At 37.4% G+C, this 25,026-nt stretch overlaps 1 long non-coding RNA gene across 1 annotated transcript in view; it reads left to right on the plus strand.

Moving 5' to 3' along the window:
- Positions 1 to 278: 278 nt before the first annotated feature.
- The window catches only part of LOC115896785, a 99,189-nt gene continuing 74,441 nt past the window's right edge, over positions 279 to 25,026 (plus strand). Inside the window, exons 1-2 of the long non-coding RNA XR_004056652.1 lie at positions 279 to 340; positions 6,966 to 7,040. This is a non-coding gene — a long non-coding RNA (uncharacterized LOC115896785). The remainder of the gene's footprint in view (positions 341 to 6,965; positions 7,041 to 25,026) is intronic.

Below are 25,026 nucleotides of genomic sequence, written 5' to 3' on the forward strand. Positions count from 1 at the left end.
ATGATTAAATTACTTGGTTTATTTTATAACTTTTAATCAGCAGAACAATAAACTAATAATTTTATCTTCTCCATACCCAAATATACAAAATTATTAAGAAACATTTTTCCTTTTTTTTTTTTTTTTTTTTTTTTACAATGACTAATCTCCCAGTTGACTTGTAGTTGAACAAGGGCCAGAAAATTTAATGTCTTGCCTAAAACACGTGTTTCTTTTGGGTGAGATCGTATGATTCTTAGTCTTTATTCATTATTACATTATCTACGACATAAGTAAATAACAGTTCTAAAAAGTTCAGCTCTTCAGATGGCTTGTGAATGGTAGAAAAGAACTTAGATCAGTAAGTATGAATTTCCTTTTTTATATTTTGGAATTGCATATACTCCTGAATGGAGAGAAATAAGCCTCCTTCCCTTGTCTTCTTTTGCAAGGAGGTTTGCATATTACTGCAGTGAGGAACCAAGAGGATCCTCTCATGGGTTTTTCCCTCCACTGAGTGAATGACTTGGCAAAGTTTCCAAGTTATGTCAATTTACCTGCCCCCTTCTGCACTACAAAGGCAGGGACACTGAGAGTATACTTTCCAACCTTTACATTGCTTTTCAATGTAAATTATGCTAATATCTTAAATTGTGATAACTTAGATAAATTTAATGGATAAAATGTACTCTGCTTGCATATGCCCTTTATTATAAACATAGACCATAGTCTTCTGGAGCCCTTAACAATTGGTAGTAGAATTCAGATATGCAAGAACTAGAACTTAGGTTCCTTACTATAATGGGTAGAACATGACTTTGACTAAATATATCTGTCTATAAATATCTCTGAATAACATAGATGTAGACTTTTTTCATTATGCAAAAAAGAGTATTTATAACACTGTCTATCAGAAACCTAGATGCTAACTCTAAACCAAGAGGAATATTGTAATTATTTAAATGCTGCCTAAGAAAATGTGTTATACAGTTTGAACAATTAGGGGAGATATCAACAAAGAAATAAATTCTAGTAGAAAATTGTAAATAATGAATTTTATTCAAACAACCTAGACCCTGAATTACTATAAAGTAAGCATCAATTATACATACAGTTTAATATTTTATTATAACATTTACATTAGAATGGCAGTAAGCTGGGCTCCAGAGCAGTAATTCACATGGCATATTGGGCTTTTGGGTACCTTGCCCCTCGCCCTTCAGGGGCTCTTCAGGGTGATGATGAGATGATGTTCCTTGTCAAATCTTGGGAAAATGAGGGCTGTTTCAGTATGTAGGAGTCCTGAAATCTCAGGAGAGTGCCATGGTATAGGAATTATTTTTACTAGAAGCCAAAGAACATCTACAGTGTTGGAAACATTGAGAAACTAGACTTCCCAGAGGATGAAGAATAGGCTGGGGAGAAAATTGGACACTAGGCTACTTGAGGTCAAGATAAAGATTCAGTGGCATCCTTAATACGTGCTTTCCAACCTCTGAGGAGCTACTCTAGGGAAGAAGCAGCAGCCCACAAAGATGATTTTCTTTAAAAGACAGCATCCAGCTCAGTGGATGGAAAATTTAGGGAGGTGGTCTTTGATTTGATATTTATGTCTTCTTCCCTTCTCTTCTCTTCTCTTCTCTTCTCTTCTCTTCTCTTCTCTTCTCTTCTCTGTCTTCTCCTCTCCCCCCTTTTTCTTTTTTCCTCTTTCTTTCTTTCTTTCTTTCTTTCTTTCTTTCTTTCTTTCTTTCTTTCTTTCTTTCTTCTTCTTTATTTCTTTCTTTCTCTCTCTCTCTCTCTCTCTTTCTGTCTTCCTGCCGTCCTTCCTTCCTTCCTTCCTTCCTTCCTTCCTTCTTTCTTTGTCTTCTTCTCTCTCTCTCGCTCACTCTCCCCTCCCTCCCTCCTCCCTCCCTCCCTCCGTCTTTCCTTCCTTCCTTCCTTCCTTCCTGCCTTCCTCCTTCCTTCCTTCCTTCCTTCCTTCTTCCTTCCTTCCTTCCTTCCTCCTTTCTTTTTTTTTCTTAGAGACAAGGTCTCACTCTGTTGCCCTGGCTAGAATGCAGTGGTGAAACATTTTCCTACTTTAGCTCTCTCTTGCTCTTGAGAATGTCTCATCTTCTCAGATTCATTTCAGATAGCTTTGAGAATCCTCCAGACAAAGTTTCATGTTTGGAAGTGGCTTCTCAGCTCTGCGTTCTGTCCAGCATGTGTCTCTCTCTGCGTTCTGCCCATTATGTGTCTCCTCTCTAGTTCTGATTCACTGTGGCAATATCATTGGTTGAGGCCACTGATTGATCAAAAACCTAGAGCCGCTTCATGACGTGCTTCCTTCTTTCCTAATCCAGTTGTAGGCTACTCCTGCTCTCTGCTCAAAAAAGAATTCTAGCCCTGATATGCTGCCTGTAGTCGACTTGTGTCTAAACCCCAATATAAGCTGTATACAGTAGATTAGGATTAACCTGTGATCCTAACATCTTATGTAGAGATTTGCGTTATTGTTCCTTCTCTTCAGTGTACATGTTGTGTCAAAGGACTCAGTATTGAGTGCCTGGGGGCTAGCGGAGTATGTGAAAAACTTACAATGTGGTGTATTCAAATAGGCCCCACCCTCTGACACCATCTTATTGTCTTTGAGTCAAACCTTTGTTTCCTGAATCTCTCTTCCATGGATTAGCCTGACTCTACTACTTCCACTGGCTTGAGAGACACATCTGAATCCTAGGGTTGTCGTGGCACATGTCCTAAAATTTAGAATACTGATACATAAGGAAAAATGTTTTAGTAGTTAGAGTTAGCTTCTCAAGTGGAATGTGGTAGCTCAAGAAAGAATAACCTCCTTCCAATAGAAATATACAAACAGAGGCTCAGCACCTATGTGAGGGATGTTAGGGAAGTAATTCTGTATGAAGGAAAGGCAGAAATGTGGACTAACTATCTGTCATAGTCCATTTTCTGTTGCTATAGCTGAACACCACAGAATGAGTAATTTATAAAGAATAGAGGTTTATTTAGCTCATGATTCTGGAGCCCAGAAAGTCCAAGATCAGGTGGCCACATTTTGGGAGGGTCTTCTTGCTGTGTAAAGGCATCATATGGCTAGAGACCAAGAGAGTGTGTGTCAGTTCAGGTCTCTCTTCTTATAAAGCCACCAGTCCCATCATGGGGGGGCCCACTCTGTTGACCTCATCTAGTCCTAAATACATCCCAAAGTCTCCACCTTCAATCAGCGTAATAAATTTCAGGCTTAAGTTTCCAATAGATAAAATTTGGAGGACACATTCAAACCATAGCAGAATCTAATAAGGTCCTTTTCATCTATAATGAGATGCTGTTTGGGCAATTCTGCTACTATATTGGTATCCTTGACAGGATAATTAATTTAATTAACAGCAGCAATAGTGAGAAGAGGAAACAAATGCACACGTGTGTGCACAGACCCATGGAACACTGTTTAATACTCCATTGTCAAGAATGCTCCTTCGTTAAGAATTTTTTTTTTTTTTTTTTTTTTTTTTTTGAGACAGACTCTCGTTCTGTTGCCCAGGCTGTAGTGCAGTGGTGTAATCTTGGCTCACTGCAACCTCCACCTCCTGGGCTCAAGCAATTCTCCTGCCTCAGCCTCCTGACTAGCTGGGATTACAGGTGCCCACCACCACGCCCAGCTAATTTTTATGTTTTTAGTAGAGACAGGGTTTCGCCATGTTGGCCAGGCTGGTCTGGAGTTCCTGACCTCAAGTGATCCACCCGCCTCGGTTTGTTTCTTTCCTCAGTTTTCTCTTAGGGATTACTCAACACTGTTAAAAGAATTTTAGCGGTCATTGTAACACTCAGTAACTTACATATAGAAAATACATAATAAATATGAGCGTTAGTGAATCTGGAGAAGTGCCTCTTTCTATTCACTTACTACCTTACACTACAAGATGTCTTTTTAAGAGTCCATTTGCATTGCCTCTCCAAATGGAGGGCGGGGCTCATGGCTTACCCTGTCTTATGATCCCCAGGAATCCTAGCGTTTTCTTTGCCTAACCTTAGAAGATTCTCAGTTAATGATAGAAGTCCACCGTTTTTTCATCCAGGAGAGATTGTGATACTCACTGTGCTAGATTTAAAATGGCTCTGCTATGATCTCTGAGACTTGGGAAGTCTATTTTTAATGTATAAGAGAAAAGGTTTTGAGTTGTACAGGATTTTGATTTTTTTTCCCCTGTACCATGCAGCTCAGAAGTAAAATGGTTTAGGTCAAAATAAATTGAACAAAAAGAAAGAAGACCTTGCAGTCTAGTGCTAGTCTTTGTAATTTCTAGACATATGGTCTTGGAGAAATTAATTAACTTCTTTTGAATCTCTGTTTCTTCATCTGTAAAGACTATTTAAACTGAATGATAGTGGTATTATTTCCTTAGTGAAGGACAAAGAGATGTTTATATACTGTACTCAAAAGGTCAAACAGATGGGATTATTTTAGATTGAAAGCTCATGTGTGGGAGTCATGCCTTTTGTGAGCCACATAAATTCCCATGGGGTCTGGTAACTTACTGTGTGCCCAGCAGGAACCCAAAAAGTCTTGTCATGGTGATAAATATGACACCATTTAATAAGGTCACATTTAACACAAAGAGAAACTTGGGAAAGAAAACAAAACAAAAATCTAGACCTCATCCCTAGATACTTTGTGTGACTTTGGACAGGTCACTTTACCCCTCTGAACTCTTTAATTGATTCATAAAAAGAACCAAATGCTAAGAAGGGGAGGACAGGCATATAAATGGAATAGTAGAAAAGATTATTGAGCTCATGAGGTGGGAAGTATAGTATCCTGAAAGGTATGATACCCTGAAATTGTTGGCCTCCTACATGTATTCTCTTCAAAGGGAGAGAGTTCCCATAAAAATTACTCTTGGACAATACTTTTCAAGATATTTATGGGAGTTGCTTTGGATACATGGTATGCTTGAACTGAGAAGGAGCTTTAAGATATTTTAGATTAACCTTTTAATTTTATACATGGAAAAAGAAAGTCTCAAGGAAGTTACACAAATTCTTTAAAATTATATAATGTGTGAGAGAGCTAGCACTAGATTTGCAAGGCTGTGAGCCATTGGGGAATTCAAGTTTGTTTGTTTTGGCCTATTTTGCTTATTTTTGAGTTTAAGTGTCAGATGATGTTCTTATTTTCTTGGTGCCTTACTTTTCAAGAGGTCTTGTCAATGCCCCCTCATTTCTTGTCTGAAGAAACCAAAATAAATCAAAAAAGGAATTAATTTTACAAATATACTATGTGCTAGCCAGGCAGTACCCATTGTTGGACATTGGTAATACAAACTTGCTACAAGGCACTTGTTGTCCTTGGATAGATTTCTGTTTTCATTCCTTCACATTGTTAACATTGAGCAATCTGCTTAGTCAGGAAAAGGCAACACATTGTAAAGGTATGCAGATATAAAAAAAAAATCGGAGTCCAATGTATGATTCATTCCTATAGTAGCCCTGATGTAGTCCAGTCCAAAGGACAATTTTCTCCATTAGACATTAACTACCATCAATTTATTCTCTCATGAAATAAACAGATTCTGTCTTGGAAATAGAAATTGTCTCTGCTAATGAGCTTTTTTACTGCTTGGGAGTCTTCTATTTTTATCTGAGACTAAAGGATAGAAGGAGAGGCTTCACAGGGAGCAGGAAATGGAAATGACAGTAGACCCTAACTCCCTCTCCACCTGTGCATGGATATGGAAAAGGGCTTTGAAAAAGGCACCACTTATAATACCGCAGTCCAGGGAACTGGGTGTTAAAGTCAATGCCCATGATAGGAGAGCTGCTCACGCTTCTTACAATGTCTTGAATACTCTTAATCCTTTTGCAAATACTTACTTTGTTGTAAGACAAGTCAAAGCAGATATGATGATGTCTTAGCCGAGGAAGAAATTGTGGCTTCTTGGATGCAATATAGCAAAGAGGATTGTCTCTTAATAATAAAGAAGAGTTGTTTTTTTTTTTTTTTTCATTTAAATCTCATCTAGGAAAAATATCCTCTTGAAACTCTTTTTACTATTAGTTTTGTTTTCAAAAAAACACTGATCTGAACAAGATTAAATAAGCAAATCAATGGCTTTCTGGGTTTAAAGCAACTGAATTCCTACTGATCTTCCTTTATACCGAAATTTCAACATAGATTCTTCACAAGAGAAGAATGATGAACTGAATCCCATATGACACTCAAGAAGATGTAGGACAAGCAAATAAAAGTGGTCCCAGGGAAGCAAATAATCTTCCCAGCCCTGCAAATGATTCGCTTCTGCCCTATAGTTTGACTCTTCCGAAATCTGATTTTCAAAACAAATTAGTCCACCTCTGAAAAAGGCATGCCGACTTCCCAGCTGACAATTATAAAAGTGACCCTGTCTACAAGCATCTGATGAGTGAGTGTCTAGGTTATAGAAACAGAGATACCCTCTTCCCACTGTAATATTTCTGTTGATAGGCTCTGTTTAGAAGATGAATTCTTAATGTCATCATTCATGAATTACAGAGAATGAAAAACAGGAGAAAGGGAAGCAGAGAAGGATGTGCTAATGTTACAATGTTTTATAATATTTTCAAACCCTAAGTTCTTCCACCAATCGGACCATGTCACTTAAATTTAAGGCTCTAATAACATTGGCTTACAGAAATATTTTCACTTGTATGACTTCACTTGTCCTTGATGTCAGAGTTCAAAAGGGTGTATAAATAAGACGGGAGGAGGGACACATTATCACAGACCAATAACAATGACAACAAAAGTACCTCAAAGCTCTTAACAAGTATAAAGCTAGAAATGATCTGAGGCTTGTGAAAAATACCGATTAGCACAAAAATGATTTTAAAAGCAATATTCAGAGAAAGTAGAGTAATGGAGACCTGGTCCTGGCACAGATAGTGTTACCTTAAAAATATATCACAGAGAATGTATAATTATTGACTGTATTTATATCTTCTCTATCCAGGATCTTCACATTTGAAAGGAGCAGACAAACATCACTAGTATGATGGGACTGAAGCCCAAGATTGGTAACGTGATGGTGGGAAAACATTCATTTTCTTTAACTCGTGTTAAGTGTCTAAACAGAAAATTTCATTTTTATAGCATAGAAATTTTGTATATTTGGTTTGCAAAATCTGTTTTGTTCTCCAAAATATGGAAAGCTATGGAAAATGGGAAATGTCTCCCCCTTGCCCTAGAAAAATAGATATAAATTAATATTGTACAGTTTTTTTTTAAGTAGACTGCAGGAAATAAAAAGAAGCCAGTGACCTTAAGACAATTTTCTAAAAACTTTAAAGAAAATTATATTAAGCTTATCAGCTTGTTTTCATGACTGCGAGTATTGAACATAGAAAGTAGTGATAATTAGAAATCAGCATTGACTTATTAAAACAATTCATGCCAAAATAAATTCATTGCATTTTTATAGCCTTCAGTGCAGAATTTAATGGAGTGTTGGGTTATACATATAGAAATACATGGAAATAAAATATGGTGAGTTTATGTGAATTCATAACTGGCTGAAGACCTGTAAAACAATTTGTGTCCAGTTTCAGGGGGTCTCTATTGGTTTGCAACAAGACTCTGTACTGGGTGATACTGTTGAATGTTTTTATCAATAAGTATAATGATGAAGTAGAAGTTGGGCATATCCATTCTGTGTCAAGCACTGAACTTGGCACTATACAGAGGCCACACTGTGTGACTGAGAGGATGAAGGGCTTGCAACTCCTAGGGGAGTTTGAATTCCAGCTCTATACTTACTAGCTGCTTGACCCTTGACCTCCAGTTTTCTCATTTGCAAAATGGTAACTGCTTTGCAGGACTATGAAGATCACAATAATTCATGGATATGAAGTGTTTAACTTGGTGCTTGGCGCAAAGCAGATTCTGTTTTCCCTGTCTTTTTCCTCCTCTCTTTCTAGTAAAATGGATTTTTAAATAAATTTAACTGAGTCACCTAGTGGTTTGGTTCACACTGAATTACAGTCTTAAACAATAAATGCACACACATACTTATTACATGTTATTTCCCTTTCTTTCTACACAAAAGTTACTGTGATAATTTTCTTTCACAGAGGTGCCAATTTGCAGTTTTCTCACTTAATGCATCTTGGAAATCAAGATGTCAATATAATGAGTTTATGCATTTTCAATAATGAACCCAGTCACTTGGTCCAGGTTTTGCAGGTCAGGAGGAATTTTCCAGGCAGATGGTAGAGGGAATAGCTTTCCACTGTGAGGAAACCGGATAGACCAGGGCCCACTTGCTCAGTTATTTAATTTGTTCAAGAAATGTTTATTGAGTACTTAAACACGCCAGGCCATAGGCTGAATACTTTTTGTTCATGTCATTGAATCCTCACCACAATCTAATGGGATAAATAATACTACCATCCTCATTGTACAGATAAGGAAGTTGAGGTTACAAAGATTAAGTCTCTCACCTAAGGTGAGAAAAATACTTAATAGAGGAAGCCTGATTCGGAGCCAACCTGTTTTGCAGGAGTCATGCTCATAATTGCACACTTACTTCCAGATAAAAGGCAGGTTGGAGCAGAGAGGGTTCTAGATATAGGAGCAGCAATGCAAATGGCCAAGGGTACAGGAGGATCAAGTGTAAAGGAGCTAAAATTCTCCATTGTTGAAGCAACTGTGAGTAATATTAGTAGTTGTATTGTGGGAACAAGTTGGAAACAACATGGCAAGAGGTGAGGCTGAAGATGCAGGCAGGCCTGGCGTGGGTTTGCAGGTCCAGCAATGTGTGACTTAGGTCCTGCTCCTTGTGCATGGGCCAGAGAGTAGTGTGAATGTCCTCAGTCCTTAGTAGTAACCTCTTCGAGAAGGCTGCTGTGTCAGGCCCTCAGGCTGAGACTAGGAGAGAACGCTGAGGCTTCAAGGCCCCTGGTTGAATGGGGCAATTTGCTGCAGGAAACCCGCCAACTTAAAATGCTTTACAAATACCTTAGAGTGACACCTGGGATTTCCTGGGCAATTTGAGGGGTGACTGGAGCTTCTGAAGCTCTTATATTATAGGTCGTGGCTTTGGCTTTTGACAGCGTTGGGGCAGGATACCTTGGGTGTATCTCTAGTATGATTAACTAATGTAATCATAGGGCATCTTTATTTTTGTCCCTCACTATCCCTTTAAATGGATTTGGTTGGGGAAGCTCTTCCCTTTGTAATGAATGGCAGTCTCCATGAAATTCTCTGGTCACATTCAGATCATAAAGAAAAAGTAAAGGTATTACTTTAAGTCTCAAGACATTGTCATATTCGAATCTGTAAGGGTAGTGGGGGAGTTCTCACTTGCCTGACTCTCACCTGGTGGCTGGCATCACTCTCTCTCTGGACTTGGCAGGTAGGTGAAGCAGGCTCATTCTACCACAGATGCTTTCATTCTTGGAAACTGCCTCCTCCTGTCTGCCCCCCGATCAGCGAGGGTCTATCACCTGTACTTTCCTGCTTAGGCTGATTCCTTAGGCCCTGTGCAGTCAGCAAAACCTCGGGCTTCTGTCAAGGTGTGAGTGATTCCCTGGGCATTCCTCTTAGAAGGACCTAGGGCAGCCTTGGCTGGCTCAGCTCTGTGTGCACGTCTCATGCACAGCCTCATCCAGGTCCTTGCTCCACACTCACACATTCTGGATTCCAGGGACTCCAAACCTGCCACCCCTTCTCAACACAGCCTCTTTTCTTTGCATCCTGTCAGAAAAGTTAATCAGCCTATCTCGTGTCTTGTAGGTTTTCAGGTGGGACTCAGACACCAACCTAAACTGCAGAGGACAAACATTAAGTTCTTGGAGTAGTCCTATTGAAGCTGTTATTCACAGGCATGAGTTGAGGGGCCAGCACCTGTATTGCTGTCTCCAGAAAATTCTTCCTTGAGTTTATGGGCTGGAGGTTAGGGGTGTCTCCCACTCCCTTGGAGCAGAGATAGGGTGGTTGTGACTCAGAGCAAAGGCCTCTTCAAATAAATCCTCTCCTTTCCAAAAATTATCTTCTAATCTCCAATGATAGGCTCTTTTATACTTTTGATGTGGTTGAGGCATTTAAGTGTCATCTAAAAGACCTCAGTCACTCGCTATGAAACATTTTTGCTTCTTGGTCTATCTACACACTCTGGCATGTGCTGAGGCTGAAACCTCCAGTTTAACATCAGATAAATCATAGATATTATACTGAAAATGACATCATTTTCCTCTACTTCAGAGTGCTCTTTCTAGAGTACAAATATGACTACATGACTCTCCTGCTTAAAACCCCTCAATGAGTTCTCAGAGTCCTTGTTCGTACAATGCTTGGAATGTAATAAGGAAGATAGACAGCATGAGATAGCATGCAAGGACACAGATAAGCAAAGTGGTGCAAAATCAAACACATAGAATGCTGAGATAGGGAATAAATGGGGAAGAGGTGAGGGGAGAGGAGCCAGGCTCTCTAGCCTCTGGCCTTAGAGCAGCAGCATATAATCAGGAATGCTAAGAGCATAAACTCTTACCCGAGAATGTCTGGGTTCAAATCCCAGTACTGCCACCTGTTAGCTATTTGATCTTTGAAGTTACTTATCCTCTCTGTGCCTAGGGTTCCTAATCTGTAAAATGGGAATAGTAATCATTTCCTCTTATGATTCTTGTATTCGAAGAGTTACTATTTTTAAGTAGAAGAATGCCTGGCATATTACAAGTGATATATAAAGTTTCTTAAATAAATGTAAAATTCCAATGGCTTTTTCTACAGGTTTTAGGCCCTTGCCCTGACTGACCTAAATTTGGCCTGTGCTATCCAGCTTAGCCAACTCCTCTTCTGAGAAGCTTCCAATGATCCTCAACATTCATTCAGGTGTCCTTCTTACATGCTATGATGCATTGTATACATATCAGTATCACCACAATTATCCCACTGTACTGAAATTGACACTTTTCCTCTGGAGACCATAAATACTCTACTCTTGAGAGAAAGAACTATATCTTATTTATACTGGTATAAACAAAGGTATGGCATATCTGATACCCATTAAATATATGATGAATGAATAAATAAATGAATGCGTGATAGAGAAATTCTAACAGATCAGAATAAAACTACATACTTACAATTTGATAGTTTTCTTTCTTTCAAGATAAGAACACTCTTTTCTTACTGGTTAGATTTTTCACAGATTCTACATGACACCATAATCCTCCATGTCGTTTATAAGGGAAGGGAATTTAGGGATTTATCTAAAATTCGAATTTACAAAAAGCTAAATTGAGTTGGATTGATTACTTCAGCTAAGTATTTACCATATTCATCCAATATATTAAAAACATAATTTAATTTAATACATATTTATTGAGTGCTTTTCTAGGCAAAGCACTGTGAAGGGCTGAACATGAATAAAGTAGGTCTTCTGCCATACAGCAGCTTATGTTCTAGAAGAGAAGACAGAGACACAGAAAACTGTGAAAGAAGGAGAAATATAATAAAAGCAAAAGGCTGGGAGATTTAAAGAAGAGAGATTTAGTTTATTACCATTTCATTTTTAAGAATCTGTTTTGTAAAGTGAAGTCTTTTTTTTTTTTTTTTTTTGAGTTGGAGTTTCGCTCTTATTGCCCAGGCTGGAATACAGTGGTGTGAGCTTGGCGCTCACCACAACCTCTGCTTCCTGGGTTCAAGCGATTCTCCTGCCTCAGCCTCCCAAGTAGCTGGGATTACAGGCATGTGCCACCATGCCCAGCCAATTTTTGTATTTTTTTTATTAGAGACGGGATTTCTCCCTGTTGGTCAGGCTGGTCTCAAACTCTTGACCTCAGGTGATCCGCCCACCTCAGCTTCCCAAAGTGCTGGGATTACAGACGTGAGCCACTACTCTCCGCCAAAGTGAAGTCTTAATTCCTAATTATTTTGTCTCTTCTTGTTATTAACTTCTTTTCACTTCTTGAATTTACCGTAGTATCTGCACCAAAAGAATAATTTCCTGATTATATAATTCATGCAGAAATCAAAAACGCTATTTTACAACAGCCCTTTATTTCCTTTTTTAAAAAAATTCTGTTTCCCTATCTTTTGTGTGAGCATAGATTAATTTGTATAGCATTTGAATGGCAACATTCCTCATGTAAGATATCAATGTTGTCAATATAGAATTTTAGAGCTTGAAGGAAATTCAGAGATCATCGAGTATACACATTCATCATTTTATTTTATTTTACAAAAAGCAGGACGTGGAATAACTTGATAACAAAGCTAGTTGTTAGAACAGCTAAGAGAAAACCCCAACATCCCGAGGCCCAGGACTATTCTTTTTTCCATTATACCATGCTGCTTCTAGAATAATTTTAGACTATAGGAAATGCAGTCCTGGGGAAGATATTTATAACAAGTCTCTGGCTCATTTAGCATGCCGTTGTTTGGGGTATCCAGCTGCACACTTTGTTCTTGTCAGTAATAAATTATTTCCTGACAATTTGGTTGACAAACGGGATCCCAGCCTCAATGATTTGCACACATCTTTTAAAAAATGATCAGGTTAACTGTTCTAAATAGCTTTTTTGTCCTTCACTTATCTTCCGGCATGGAGAAAAAGAAGATTCAAGATCTTCAGTAAGAGTGTAAATCACACACACCGTCAGAACTTTGTTTATATAACATTTAGGGTGAAGGTACCCTTTTATGAGCTTTTGTAATCCAACGGAGAATCTCTGAAAGCCACAAAACCTCTCCTGTGCCCTAAAACTAACTAAGTTTGCTTTTCTAACTTCCCAGTGGGCTAGGATACAAAGTACGTGGACACTCAAAGGTTTGAAAAGCAAAACAGAATCAAGAGGTGGGGGTGGGGAGGGGAATGTAGGGGTGGCCAATAAGGATTCTTTTACAACTCATATTTCTCTATTGAAAACTGAGATTTCTGGTCACATTGGGGCAGAATAATTGATAGCAGCTGCAGATGAGAAGGTTTGAACATGTATCTCCCCAGGCAATATTTTCTTTGGTTTTCTCAAAGGTATGTTGAAAGTATAGCAGTTTAATATTGAGTCAGAGTGTCTTTAGTTAGCTAAGTGAACTAAAACAACTTATTTATTCCGTTTTCTTCACAAAAACTTGCCTTATCCCATGTTTTTTCTTAGACCACCACTGTGTGGTCGTGACATTTGCCTGTCATCAATGTTGGTGATTCTGAGAGACCCTCCTGTAGTAGGGGGTGAGTGAACGCAGAGTGCCCACGGGCTGGCACCATTTCTGCTGCAGACTGGCCTCTCAAAGTCAAGAATCCTTGGCCTATTAGTGAGGAAAAATTCAGGATTATAGGAATGACTTCTCTTTCAGTTCCCATTGTTAATAATAGCAAGATAATGAAGAGGAAACTAATCTTTGAGATGTTTGAAGGTCTTCTTAGTACAGGCAATAAACAAGTTGTAATTTAAGAGACAGTAATACTTCGAAATGGTGAAAATGAGTCCAAAATATTTCCAAACTAATGTGCTTCCTTTTGGAAGCATGTGGGCATTTTTCAATATAGATGTTCTTCAAAGGGCAAGTCTCTGATTCCTTTAATAAAATATTTCTTTAAAAACTTCACATTTCTTTCCTTTAGTGAAGGTTCTCCTTTTGAATGCTACTATTATGATAAATAGAATAAAAAGGGTATGAAAAGGCTATTAAAATAATTACAGAAGTTCAGGTCATAAATTATCTGTTGATTCAGACTGTCATCAGGTAAGTCAATTGCTTCAATGTTAAGACTAATTGGCCAGACTAGAGAATTGGCTATAAATGACTTCAGACATCTGGATCAGATCTAAGTCATCAGCTTGGCCAGTGTGATCCAACCTGCACTGAATATTCCCCTCATTTGAGCAATAGACATTAAGTGTTATTGTGTTACTGGTATTTTGTGATATTAGTTTGCCACTCTGCCACAAAACATGATGGGATTAAACACACACAATATGGGATAATGGTGAGATAATGGGATAATAGTGATCAGCAGCCCAGGTGTCTCATCTTAGAGAAACATGGCCAAATTAAACAGCTAGTGAATGTTGACTATGGATTGGGTTCATGAGCTAGCTAATTTTTTTTTTCAGATTGCTGTGGTTAAGAAAACTCATATTTAACCAGTTTTGCGTGCTTCCTAAAATATCTAACCTAGACACTACTGTCCAGCTCAATCTCCTCCTTCTCTGCGCCTTGCAAAAATATGAGACCAGAAATGGTTTACACTTCTATATGGGCATGCATGCATTTATGTATGAGTGAATTGTCTAAAAAGCGTCATAGGCTTTTAAAACTAAGAATCTCCTGGGACTAGAAAAATGCAAGATCTCAACAAACGAGGAAATAAATGTGGCAACAAGACATCCTCTCATCTGACCTAACCCCCGTAACTTAGGGGTTCACTCAGCTCTTGTCCTCTCAGTGTGAACATTGTTAATTTAGTAAAATACAATGAAATCAGGACAGTTGACAAAATCTGTTCTTATTCACTGCATTTATCTGGTGACCAGGAAAATATTTTCAATGTGACAACAGGCTTAGTCTCTTCTATATAAAACTTCTCCTAGTCTTTCACTTGAACTCTTGATAATATTTTACTTCAACAAAAATAGTCAAACTTTAAAGCTATATTATGCCAATACCTCATTTAACTCTATGATTGCAAGAAAAGAAGGTGTACTGCAAAACTAAACTTCCTAAATATCTGAAAGTTTTATTTTTGAACTTCAAACCTTTAAAAAAATTGAATTATTTTTATTGGAAACATAATTATACTTGAAATTTCTCTGCTTTCTTAAACACCTTAAATGATATATTAAACATAACTATTTTTATGACTCAGGTATAACTATAAATATAAATGTACCAATACACTTATGGCCCATTAAAAGTTTGAAGCAGTTCACCTTTTCAATAAATCTTTATATTATCTCAAATTACTATATTTTATTCGTCTGCTTTTAGTAGTTTTTCTGTTAGCTATTAATCCTTGCCATTCTTGGGGTGCCTACTCTATCACTCAGTTCTATCTCTTTTCCTTTTGCAGTTTCTAATCTGCTATGGTCTGGGAAGCACATAGCTAGCATTCTTAAAATTTTGTGAAAACAGGAGAAACATGCTTTATGAAGTGAATGAGCTTTACCGTCTGGATGTCAGGAAAACTGTTTCTCTTGCCCAGAGGCCTTATTTGCTTATGTAGTGGAGGGACACAAATTATTTGCTTTCAGATGACACCAGACTCTTTGCATGGGGAAATTCTTTGATATCTGATAACTCCACCATTAATGTTCTAGGTGCTTTGATTCTCTGGGGAATGTAGAATGAACATACTCATAATAATATGGGTGCTTTTAGGCATGCAAAATACATATCCTAGCATACATCCTCAGGTGTTTATAGTGTAAAAAAAATGTATAGTTGTCAGGAAAATGAATGCTCTAAGAATTGACGCATAAGTATTGTGGTGTATATGTTTTATTTTAATATGAACTTAGCTATTTTTAGTTAAAATAGGTTTGATAATAATCGATGTATTTGTTTACACATTCTAAAAAGGGGAGTTAAGCCAAACTTCACTGGAAAAGAAAAAAGTAAGCTAGGTGAAAATTAGAGATAGACAACTTATTGCCATAGAGAGAGAAATAAAAATCTCAAAATCTTTACAAGTGTGGGAGGACTGAGGAATCTCTTGCTGAGTGAAAAAAAAAAAAAATTTAGTCACTCGAATTAAAATGTTTCCACTTTGGGAGCAAATGAAAAATTTAATGTTTTTCTGACATAGTCACACCTAATATAACAGTCTTTCCTTTGTAAGAGAATTCTCCATCTTAAAATCCTAGAATGCTCTGATGTCTAAGGCATAGACACCTTAGCAAGCATTTTCATTCTCTTTCTCTGATTCAGGAAGCTTCTTTAGTAGGTCACAAATAAACTTTAATTGCATTTTGTAATTAAAAACATGTTCAAATGATTACTTTTAAAAGCCCTTAATATGAAGTACTTTCATTCCTTTTTAAAATGGAAGTTTTGCAAAGACTTACGAAAGTGTCCTAGAAAAGTATATGTGAATTTATATTTCTTTAAAAAAATTATTCAGCCCAAATGGTTCCTCTTTAACCTTTTCTACATCTTTTCTAAGTTGTTAATTTAGTTCAATATTGTTGGGATAGTTGTGTAGTTCCATCTGCTTCTCTCTCTCTCTCTCTCTCTCTCTCTCTCTCTCTCTCTCTCTCTCTCTCTGTGTGTGTGTGTGTGTGTGTGGGTGGGTGGGTGAGGTAGCTGGAATATGAGGGGTGAGTTGTGGAGGAGAAAATTGAGATATGAAGGTATTTGGTGATGTGTTTGGGGAGTTGATATCAACCTTGAGAGCTGACTGCCTTCAGCTTGACTGATAATAGTTATTTTTCTTTCTTCTCTTCTTTTTAAATCACTAAAATGTTTAAGGGTTTGCAGGATCAAATTAAGTACACCTGGTAGGAACTGCATTTGTGTTGCAATGATCTGTGAGAACCGATTTAGTCAGCTATGGAGTTAGGTTCCGATTCCTGCTTTGTCCTCACATACAGTAGTTTGTTTACCTCTTTTCCATGGCTAAAAATGAAAAACAATAAACACAGAGACCATTTGCTCTTTTTCCATCTTTGCGTATTATGCAACAATTTGCCTAACTGGGCAGAAAGTGACAGCATTTCACTCCCAGAAGAGATGCCAGTTGTGTGTATCTCATTGCAATGTTCAACTAGATCAACTTCACTGAAAATATCAAAGAAGTGCCCCTTTAAGGCCCTTTCTCTGACCTCTAATGCAATTCATTTCATAGAACACGAAAAACAAATCACCAGAATAAACTTCCTGAATTGTAGTTGTGAGCTAATTCTCAATCTACTTATAAATATTATTAGGAGTATTGGCTAAATGCTACCATATGTTAAGGCAGAATTTGTAGAATCAAAATGCCATACACATCACAAAATAAATGGAGTTCACTGCTTCTATCATCCTTAGTTATTTTAACTTTATACTTGTGGTGTGTTATGAAGGCTATTTCCCCCTAAGGAACATGTGCAGTGTGTAAATTATTAACTCGTTAATTCCTGAGGTCCTTAGGCTTCAAGGACACAGCTGTTTATTTTTCTCTAGTTTGCTGGTTTCATAAATGTGGAAACTGAAAGACTTACAGCAGGAAATTAGTGCTAAGCCAAAAATAGAGCTCAGGTTTTAGTTTTTAGTATGGTATTGAAGAGCTTTTGCATGGAAATAAATTTATACTATTTGTAGGCATGATATCAATTGAGATTAGAAAAATTGTTTCTGACTGACTATAATATTTAATTGCTTTAAGTTACTTTAAAGTATAAATATGACATTTTGGTTTTGGGAAACGTATTGCCCTTAAAGCACTATCACTTAACTGAAACTTATTCAGTGAAATTATTAATCTACTAAGAGAAAGATAGCCTGATAAAGTCAACACATACAAGTTTGACTCAGGCCGGGTGCAGTGGCTCATGTCTATAATCCCAGCACTTTGGGAGGCCGAGGCGGGCAGATCACCTGATGTCAAGAGCTCAAGACAGCCTGACCAACCTGGAGAAACCCCATCTCTACTAAAAATACAAAAAGTTAGCCAGGCATGGTGGCACATGCCTGTAATCCCAGCTACTCGAGAGGTTGAGGCAGGAGAATCTCTTGAACCTGGGGGGTGAATGTTGCGGTGAGCCAAGATCATGCCATTGAACTCCAGCCTGGGCAGCAAGAGCAAAACTCAGTCCAAAAAAAAAAAAAAAGGATTGACTCTGCCACCACACGTATCATGAATCCAGTTGTCATCTACTGTGTGACACTTAGTGAATGAGGAATCAGGAGACAGTAGAACTAAAAAGAGCCAGTCTGGACAAAAAAAAAAAAAAAAAAAGAAAGCAAATTTATGATGGCTTTTGTTTTGTGTATTTCAGAATTCTCCAGAGGCCTTACAAGCTACTTGGCATTTATTTTTTAAAAATAATCCTTCTACTATATATACTATAATTATATACGTAATTACAGCTTGTTTTAGGATCATCTGTGAAAAATGTATTACAAATACACTTTGAGGATGTGACTACAATAATAACACAATGGAAGGTAGCTGTTTCTAAGGATAATTCGACAAATACTAACAAAGAGTTTACTAAAGCAACACTGATTGAAAGGATACAGATAGAACTAAGGACACGAGGAGAAGAGAAAAATCAAATAGACGTGGTTTGCATTCACAGTAGAGTATCTTAGCAATTATAAGATGGAATACTTTAGAAAATATTTTACACATAAGCATTTTCGAAAGGCCTGAAAAATTCTTTTAGGAATTCCTCAGCATTATTGTTACCTTTTTCTTTTCTTTTTTTTTTTTTTTTTTTTTTTTTTTTGAGACGGAGTCTTGCTCTGCTGCCCAGGCTGGAGTGCAGTGGCCGGCTCTCAGCTCACTGCAAGCTCCGCCTCCCGGGTTCACGCCATTCTCCTGTCTCAGCCTCCCGAGTAGCTGGGACTACAGGCGCCCGCCTCGTCGCCCGGCTAGTTTTTTGTATTTTTTAGTAGAGACGGGGTTTCACCGTATTAGCCAGGATGGTCTCGGTCTCCTGACCTCATGATCCGCCCGTCTCGGCCTCCCAAAGTGCTGGGATTACAGGCTTGAGCCACCGCGCCCGGCCACCTTTTTCTTTTCTGAATAGTCTTTGAGCATCAAAATTTCTGTATCAGTGCCATTGTAATCATACTATGTAAATATGTTGCCCATCACATGAATTCATGAATTAGGGTGAAGTCACAAATGGTGAATGGGCAAGGCACAAAGAGAGTTCAGTAATTTTACACTGAGGAGATAAAGGAGGGGAAAAAATTCACAGGAAACTGTATTTCCATTGCAGATGTTTTTCTTTTTCACGTATGCTTTCAGCATCTTAATTGTGAAAACTCATGGTCATTCATAATTATAAGAAAATCTCGTGTAATGGTGGTCATTTCTACAGCAGAATGCGACTATTGACTGTTTACTAGAAAAAGGGAGACTCAAAGCATATTTGGAAACAAGTGGAGAACAAGGGAACGAAGCAGAAAGGGCTACAATGAGGATTTAACGAGGGATGCTGTTGGTTCCAGTGATTCTCAGTAGTGGCTGTTTATGAGATTCGTTTTTGAGTACTTTAAAAAGTACTGATGTCTGCCACAAACCCCTCTCTGCCAAACCCCACCCTCCATATTCTGATTCAGTTGAGAGTGGAGGACAAACAAAATATGGAAGACTTTTGGTGTGCAAACTGATCTGATGACTAGTCCTAAAGATTGCTTAGAAATAGTGAAGATGGGGGGGAAAAGCATGGAGGAAATCTTAATATAGAAGGGACCCAGACAAGAAAGAGAATGCATTGATAGAAACAATGGGAAAAGAGGCATGTAGTTCATGGACAAACCATCCAAGGATCTTAACTGTGGTAAATAGAAGATGAGTGAATATTCCCAAGAGACATGTACTTTCCTGTGTATGGATGTAAAGTAGATAATTGATATTTATTGGTAAATCTCCCCAAACCTGGCTTTTTCACACTAAATTTCCAGCTACTACTAACAACTTCCACTGTGCATTCCTCCAGAAGTTTCTGAAATTGGTACCAGACAAAGAGAGCTATCAGGCATTTTCAGCAGTCCATAAAATTCTGGATCAATTAAATAAGAAAGAAACAAAAGGATTAAAGTGGTAAGTCAATGGTAATACTGAGAGTATCTACGAGGTTCCTACCCTGAAACAGAATAGTTGAAGAGTTATGCAATTTGTGTGAGGTTTCTGAGGAATCTTTATTTTGCAAGATTTGTAACACTATGTTATTTTGGCTGAGGATACCATAAAAACAAAGTCATTTCCAATAGTGCACCAAAAATCTTGCACTTTTTCTGTTTTCCAAGCTCAAGGGACTACCTATCGTTCTAAAAATACATCAGCCCAAACTACCTTTGCTTTTTTTTTTTGAACGTCTTTGTGTCTTCAATATCATTTTTTTAGTCTTACTCCAAAAGTCTCTGTTAAACATCTTGCAGTTGATGAAAGACAGTATCCAGGTATGCTGTCATCCAGAACACACACATCTTTAATATCACTTTCATGTTGTTCTGTTTACTTATCTGCCTCTCTTTCTGGATAAACTGAGAGTAATTCAAGGAGGGTTTACAGCCATTGCCTTGCAGAATGTCTGTTTTTAATTGCACTGGAAAGCTATCCCTTCTGTTGGGTAACTAGAACCCCTAATGAAAGAGAACTGGACAAATGCCTGCTGCATTAAGTTGACACCCTTCACCTACTTGGAAATGTTCTTTTTGGCCAGTTCTGTTGAAGCAACTTCAGTTATGTCAGTTGAGTCTGTCCCGTGGTATGTTTTTGTGGGGGTGTGTTCATCAGTCTCAAGGGGTGTATGAATCAACTAAAAATATACTAAAATTTTGCTTGTTTGTGCAGCACATGTGCTTTGAGAGAAAGAAAGATTTGTTTAGATTCTCAAAGTGGTCTAAGGCCCAAAACAGATGATAAAATAAAACACTATCATAAGCAGTGAAAAACTAGACAGTTTCTCACTGAATTCCAAAATTAGATGAGGATGACCATTGTGATTACATCATATTTATTGGAAAATAAAGGCAAAATTTATTACTTGCAGCATTATGATAGTCTACCTAAGAACAAAACAAAAAACTAACTGAAACTTTTAGTACTAAAACTAATAGAATTCACGAAAGTGGCTAGATATAAAATAAATTTAAATGCCAATAGGTTTAGATTTGCAAAATCGCTTGGTAATATAATTTTTAACAATCCCAATTCATCAGTAATAAAAGCATATAGCACATCAAAATTTAATAAGCTATTTGCAAGACGTCTACCAGAAAAATAAAATAACTTTCCTGACAATCATGAAGGAGGACTTAATAAATACAAAGCTGTGCTGTATTCCTCTGTGAGGTTACTTAGTATTGGAAAAATTCCAAGTAAATGTATAAATTACCTCAATGCAGCTAAAAAATGTAAATTTAAATAATAATGAGATACATTTTTATCTTTCAGATTAGCAAAGCTTAAAAATATGTGGAATTGGGTATTTTCTCATACATTGCTGATAAAGGTGTAAATTGTTACAACGTTTTGCACAGTAACTTGGAACTATGCAGCAAAGTTTTAAATTTTTCCCTCCATAGTTCTGTTTTTAGACATTTATTCTCCGGAAATATTCACCCAAGTAATTGTAATAGCGATATATTAGAAACATCATGAAAATTTGTCAATAAGAATTGGGTTAAAAATTATTTTCCATCCCTTTGGGGAAATACTGGGCAGACATTAAAAGGATGTGGCAGTGTTACCCATCAAACAAAAATCTTGTCCTTGTTTATAATGACAATTATGCAAAAGCAAGCTGTGTGTATAGTTTTGATATAATTACATCTTTGTTTTTTAAAAAAGTATATGTGTGTGTTTGTGTAAGGGTGTGTGTGGGTGCGTGTGTGTATGTGTAGGAGGCATGTAAGAAAGTTCATGAGGGAATAGACGGATCGGTGGTCATTTCTTGGAGTAGAATTTCAGGGGCTTTTTGTTATTTACATCTTCCTCATTTTCATGACTCTTCAAGACTTTTACAATAACAATATGTTATTTGTTTAATTGGAAACAAACATAAAGATTTCTTTATCTCTTCAGCCTGTCACCTTAAGATTGTTATGGCTTTATCTCTGTTTTCACCATTTTCATAACACAACCCTTTTTAGGGGAACTGCCTACCCGGTCCCTCGGGAGAAGACAGACACCATTCACTATTTTATAGCTGAGTAAAGCTAATGATGGAAATGACAATGATAATGACAAGAGAGGGCCTGACATATTTCTGAGCTTTTCGTCAACTTTTACTGCTCGCTCTTCACCTCCCTTTGATCCCCTGCCCTAAATGAGAGTGTTAAAATGTATGTCATTAAAGTTAATTTAATTTGAAGCACACATATTAAAAAAGGAAAAGAATTACAAAGATCCTTCCGCTTTACCAAAAGAAAATTATATTCCTCAGACGGTCAAGGCTAGGCAGAGCTTTTTAAAGCTGGAATGTGAAATTTCGGATCTAGAGCTTTTCTTGATAAGGAAAAAAACTTCTAAATGGAGATAAAAATTAAATTGGAAACATCCAGATGTATTTACAGAGGCCTATTTGTTGGTTTTCAAAGTAGTTACTACATCCCCAGGTCTCTAGGTTTTTTATTAAAATGGTTTTTAAGAAATATCTCATCATTGCATAATCTATTGGGCACAAAGAGAATGTTATTGTAATCAGATACTGAAGAATGTTGAACAAACCCCATCATTTCTTTAATTTTATTGCCATTTTGATTGTATGATTATTTATTTCAACATTAAAGAATATTTCTCTTTTAAACTCTCTACCGATCAAGCACACAATGAGTTATTTTAAAACACATTCCAAATATTTTATTTCACCCAGCTTCCTGTTGACAGGTACAATAGTCCCATCTTAGTTCTGTTCACACAAGAACACATTTTGAAACCCAATTAATAAAAGGTAGAGCTAGGCAAGCTCTGCAGAGCCCAGCACCTGCTGAGCAAACTGTCAAATGTTTGCCACGGTACTTAGGGCTGTATTATGGCAAAATGGAAAAAAAAATAGGCATGGGAATAAAATCTAAAACCCACAATGAAATAGTTGATTAAGAAAATTAAGCCATTTAGTACAGACCCATGCCTCTGCCTCCTGGAGGAAGCCTTAGGAGGCTGTGTGGACCAGAGTCAGTTAAAACATTTGTCCTCTATGGCAATGACTGCTTAATTTTATTCACAAAGGACTCCTTTGGCATTCATCTACATTTTCAGACCCCTTTTCAAATTTATTCATAAGTTTCCTCTTTCCCAGTGACCCCAACATACTCGGTGCTGGGAAAGAGTCTGTCAACAAATGGCAGATCTGCACCTAAGCCAGCATGAAGCCTTAGGGGTCCTGAGGCCCAACTTCAGATAGCTCCTTGGTATGGGATAAGGTTGAGCTCTTAGTGTCCCTGAGTCAGGCATTTTAATTGCTGGATTTTTTTTTTTTTAATGTTTAAGGGAGGCGGGAGAGGAAAATGATAAGGGAAGCTTTGAGGGAATAGTGATGAATGGACATGGCTCAACTTTTACCTCCTTCAGAAAGCCTCCTCCAATTAATTCTATTCTTACACTAACCATCCCTTTATTCCACCCCTTTATTCTAAGTTTCCCCAGCCCCTGGGTCCATAGTTGGCCCAGAAAAATTTTGTGTCTTCTGAATTGCTTTTGTTTGTTGCTTTAGTTACTGAACTCCCCAGCTAGCCTATGAAAAATTTCAGAATCCTAGGAATATGTCTTCCATTGCTTTATGGAATTTAATAGTGCCTAGTTTACTCAGTAGGAAGGAGAGAGCTCAATTAAGTATAAGAATTATATTAATTAGCTAAAAAAATTAGAACCCTGAAGGTTTTCTGGAAACAAACAAGCAAACAAAAACTACTAGAGCAAATGCAGCCGGCAGAACTTTTTTCTCAAATAAGAACCTCTTCAATTTGACATGGCCATGAGCTATTCAGGGCTCAGGCTTAAAGGGAGTGTCTTCTAAATTGTGATATTTATTAGGAGCAATTTTGGTGACTTGATGTAGATTGAGGACATTCACATGTTTAGAAAGAGTCAGTCACATGGCAATGGTATTCTCTGTAATATTTATTTATATCCACATCTTGTTTTTTAAAGGATTTGAAAAGATTAATGAGATTAAATACAACATATCAATTAAAAATTGTTAAGAAAGGAACACGAAACCAGATTCATAAAATAGAGTTAAAATTAAGACTACATTGAAAACAGATCTTGCAAACACTTGCACACTTGCCAAAAATTTGGACCTAAGCTTCCTGGCAACTAACCTGAAATAGATTAGGTACGCGATCAGGTACACAATAGATAGTATTTAAGTGACAGAAATAGTTCACACTGTTCAGGAGAACTGTAACGAGTCTTAATGCAAAATACAGGCAAAGACCTCTTGAGGATGTTTATCAAGTTATGACTGCATAATACCTCTCGTTCATGACAACATTCTTAATCGTGGACCAGCTTGAGTTTCACGAGGTGCGTTTACAGTGTCTTTCAATATGAACAATCTTCACATCAAATGTAGTTCAGTAAAAGCAATTCTACTGATATTTACACAGGAGTTCTATGAAATAATTTCCTCTAGTCCATCTAAATTTGGGAATAGATTTGAGAGTATCTGCCCAAATGGAAGGACTACTCTATCAATTAGGTAGGGCTAGTTTGTGCCAGAAAATGTCAGCTGCTTAAAACTACAATATTTAATTTTTGTTCAGGCAACATGTTCATAATGGGTTAAAAAAGGACTGCGCTCATTGTAGTTATTAAGGAACCCTGGGTGAATAGAGGCTTCATGCTTTCATGATCACAGAGACTGAGGGAAAGGACACAGTAAACCACATAGTAGCTCTTAAAACTTTGGCCCAGAACAGTCATCACGTCTGCTGACTGAAGCAAATCAGTCATCAGGCCAGGCCAGTCTTCTGTAGAAAGGGATGTGCAATCCTCCCATAGGGAAGTGCACTGAATATTGTAAACAACAATACAGGTTGTGACAACCATGTGTCCTTAACAAAACAACCTAAATAATGATTTTCTTAATTGACACTTCCCAACATATTGGGTGACAGAAATTTCCAAATTGAATCATTCCCTACTGACTCCCTGAAGTGGTAGTGTTCTCTGCTGGCAGTTAAAAATGAGAACTGCCTGCTTTCAAGGATAGACCAGCTGGAGGTAGGATTGATATTCTACCATGAAGATGCAGCAGCCTCAAGGACCTCTGCCAGAATATGCTCTACCACTTAATACTTTTTATTGCTTTTGACAACTTATACTCCACGTTTTTTTTCTTCTCTAGGAAAACATATTGGTAACTAGACATATACGTAACATAGATTGGTATAATGACGATGTCTTT

This window comes from Rhinopithecus roxellana, chromosome 4 (assembly GCF_007565055.1).
Source record: "Rhinopithecus roxellana isolate Shanxi Qingling chromosome 4, ASM756505v1, whole genome shotgun sequence".
Lineage (NCBI taxonomy): Eukaryota > Metazoa > Chordata > Mammalia > Primates > Cercopithecidae > Rhinopithecus > Rhinopithecus roxellana.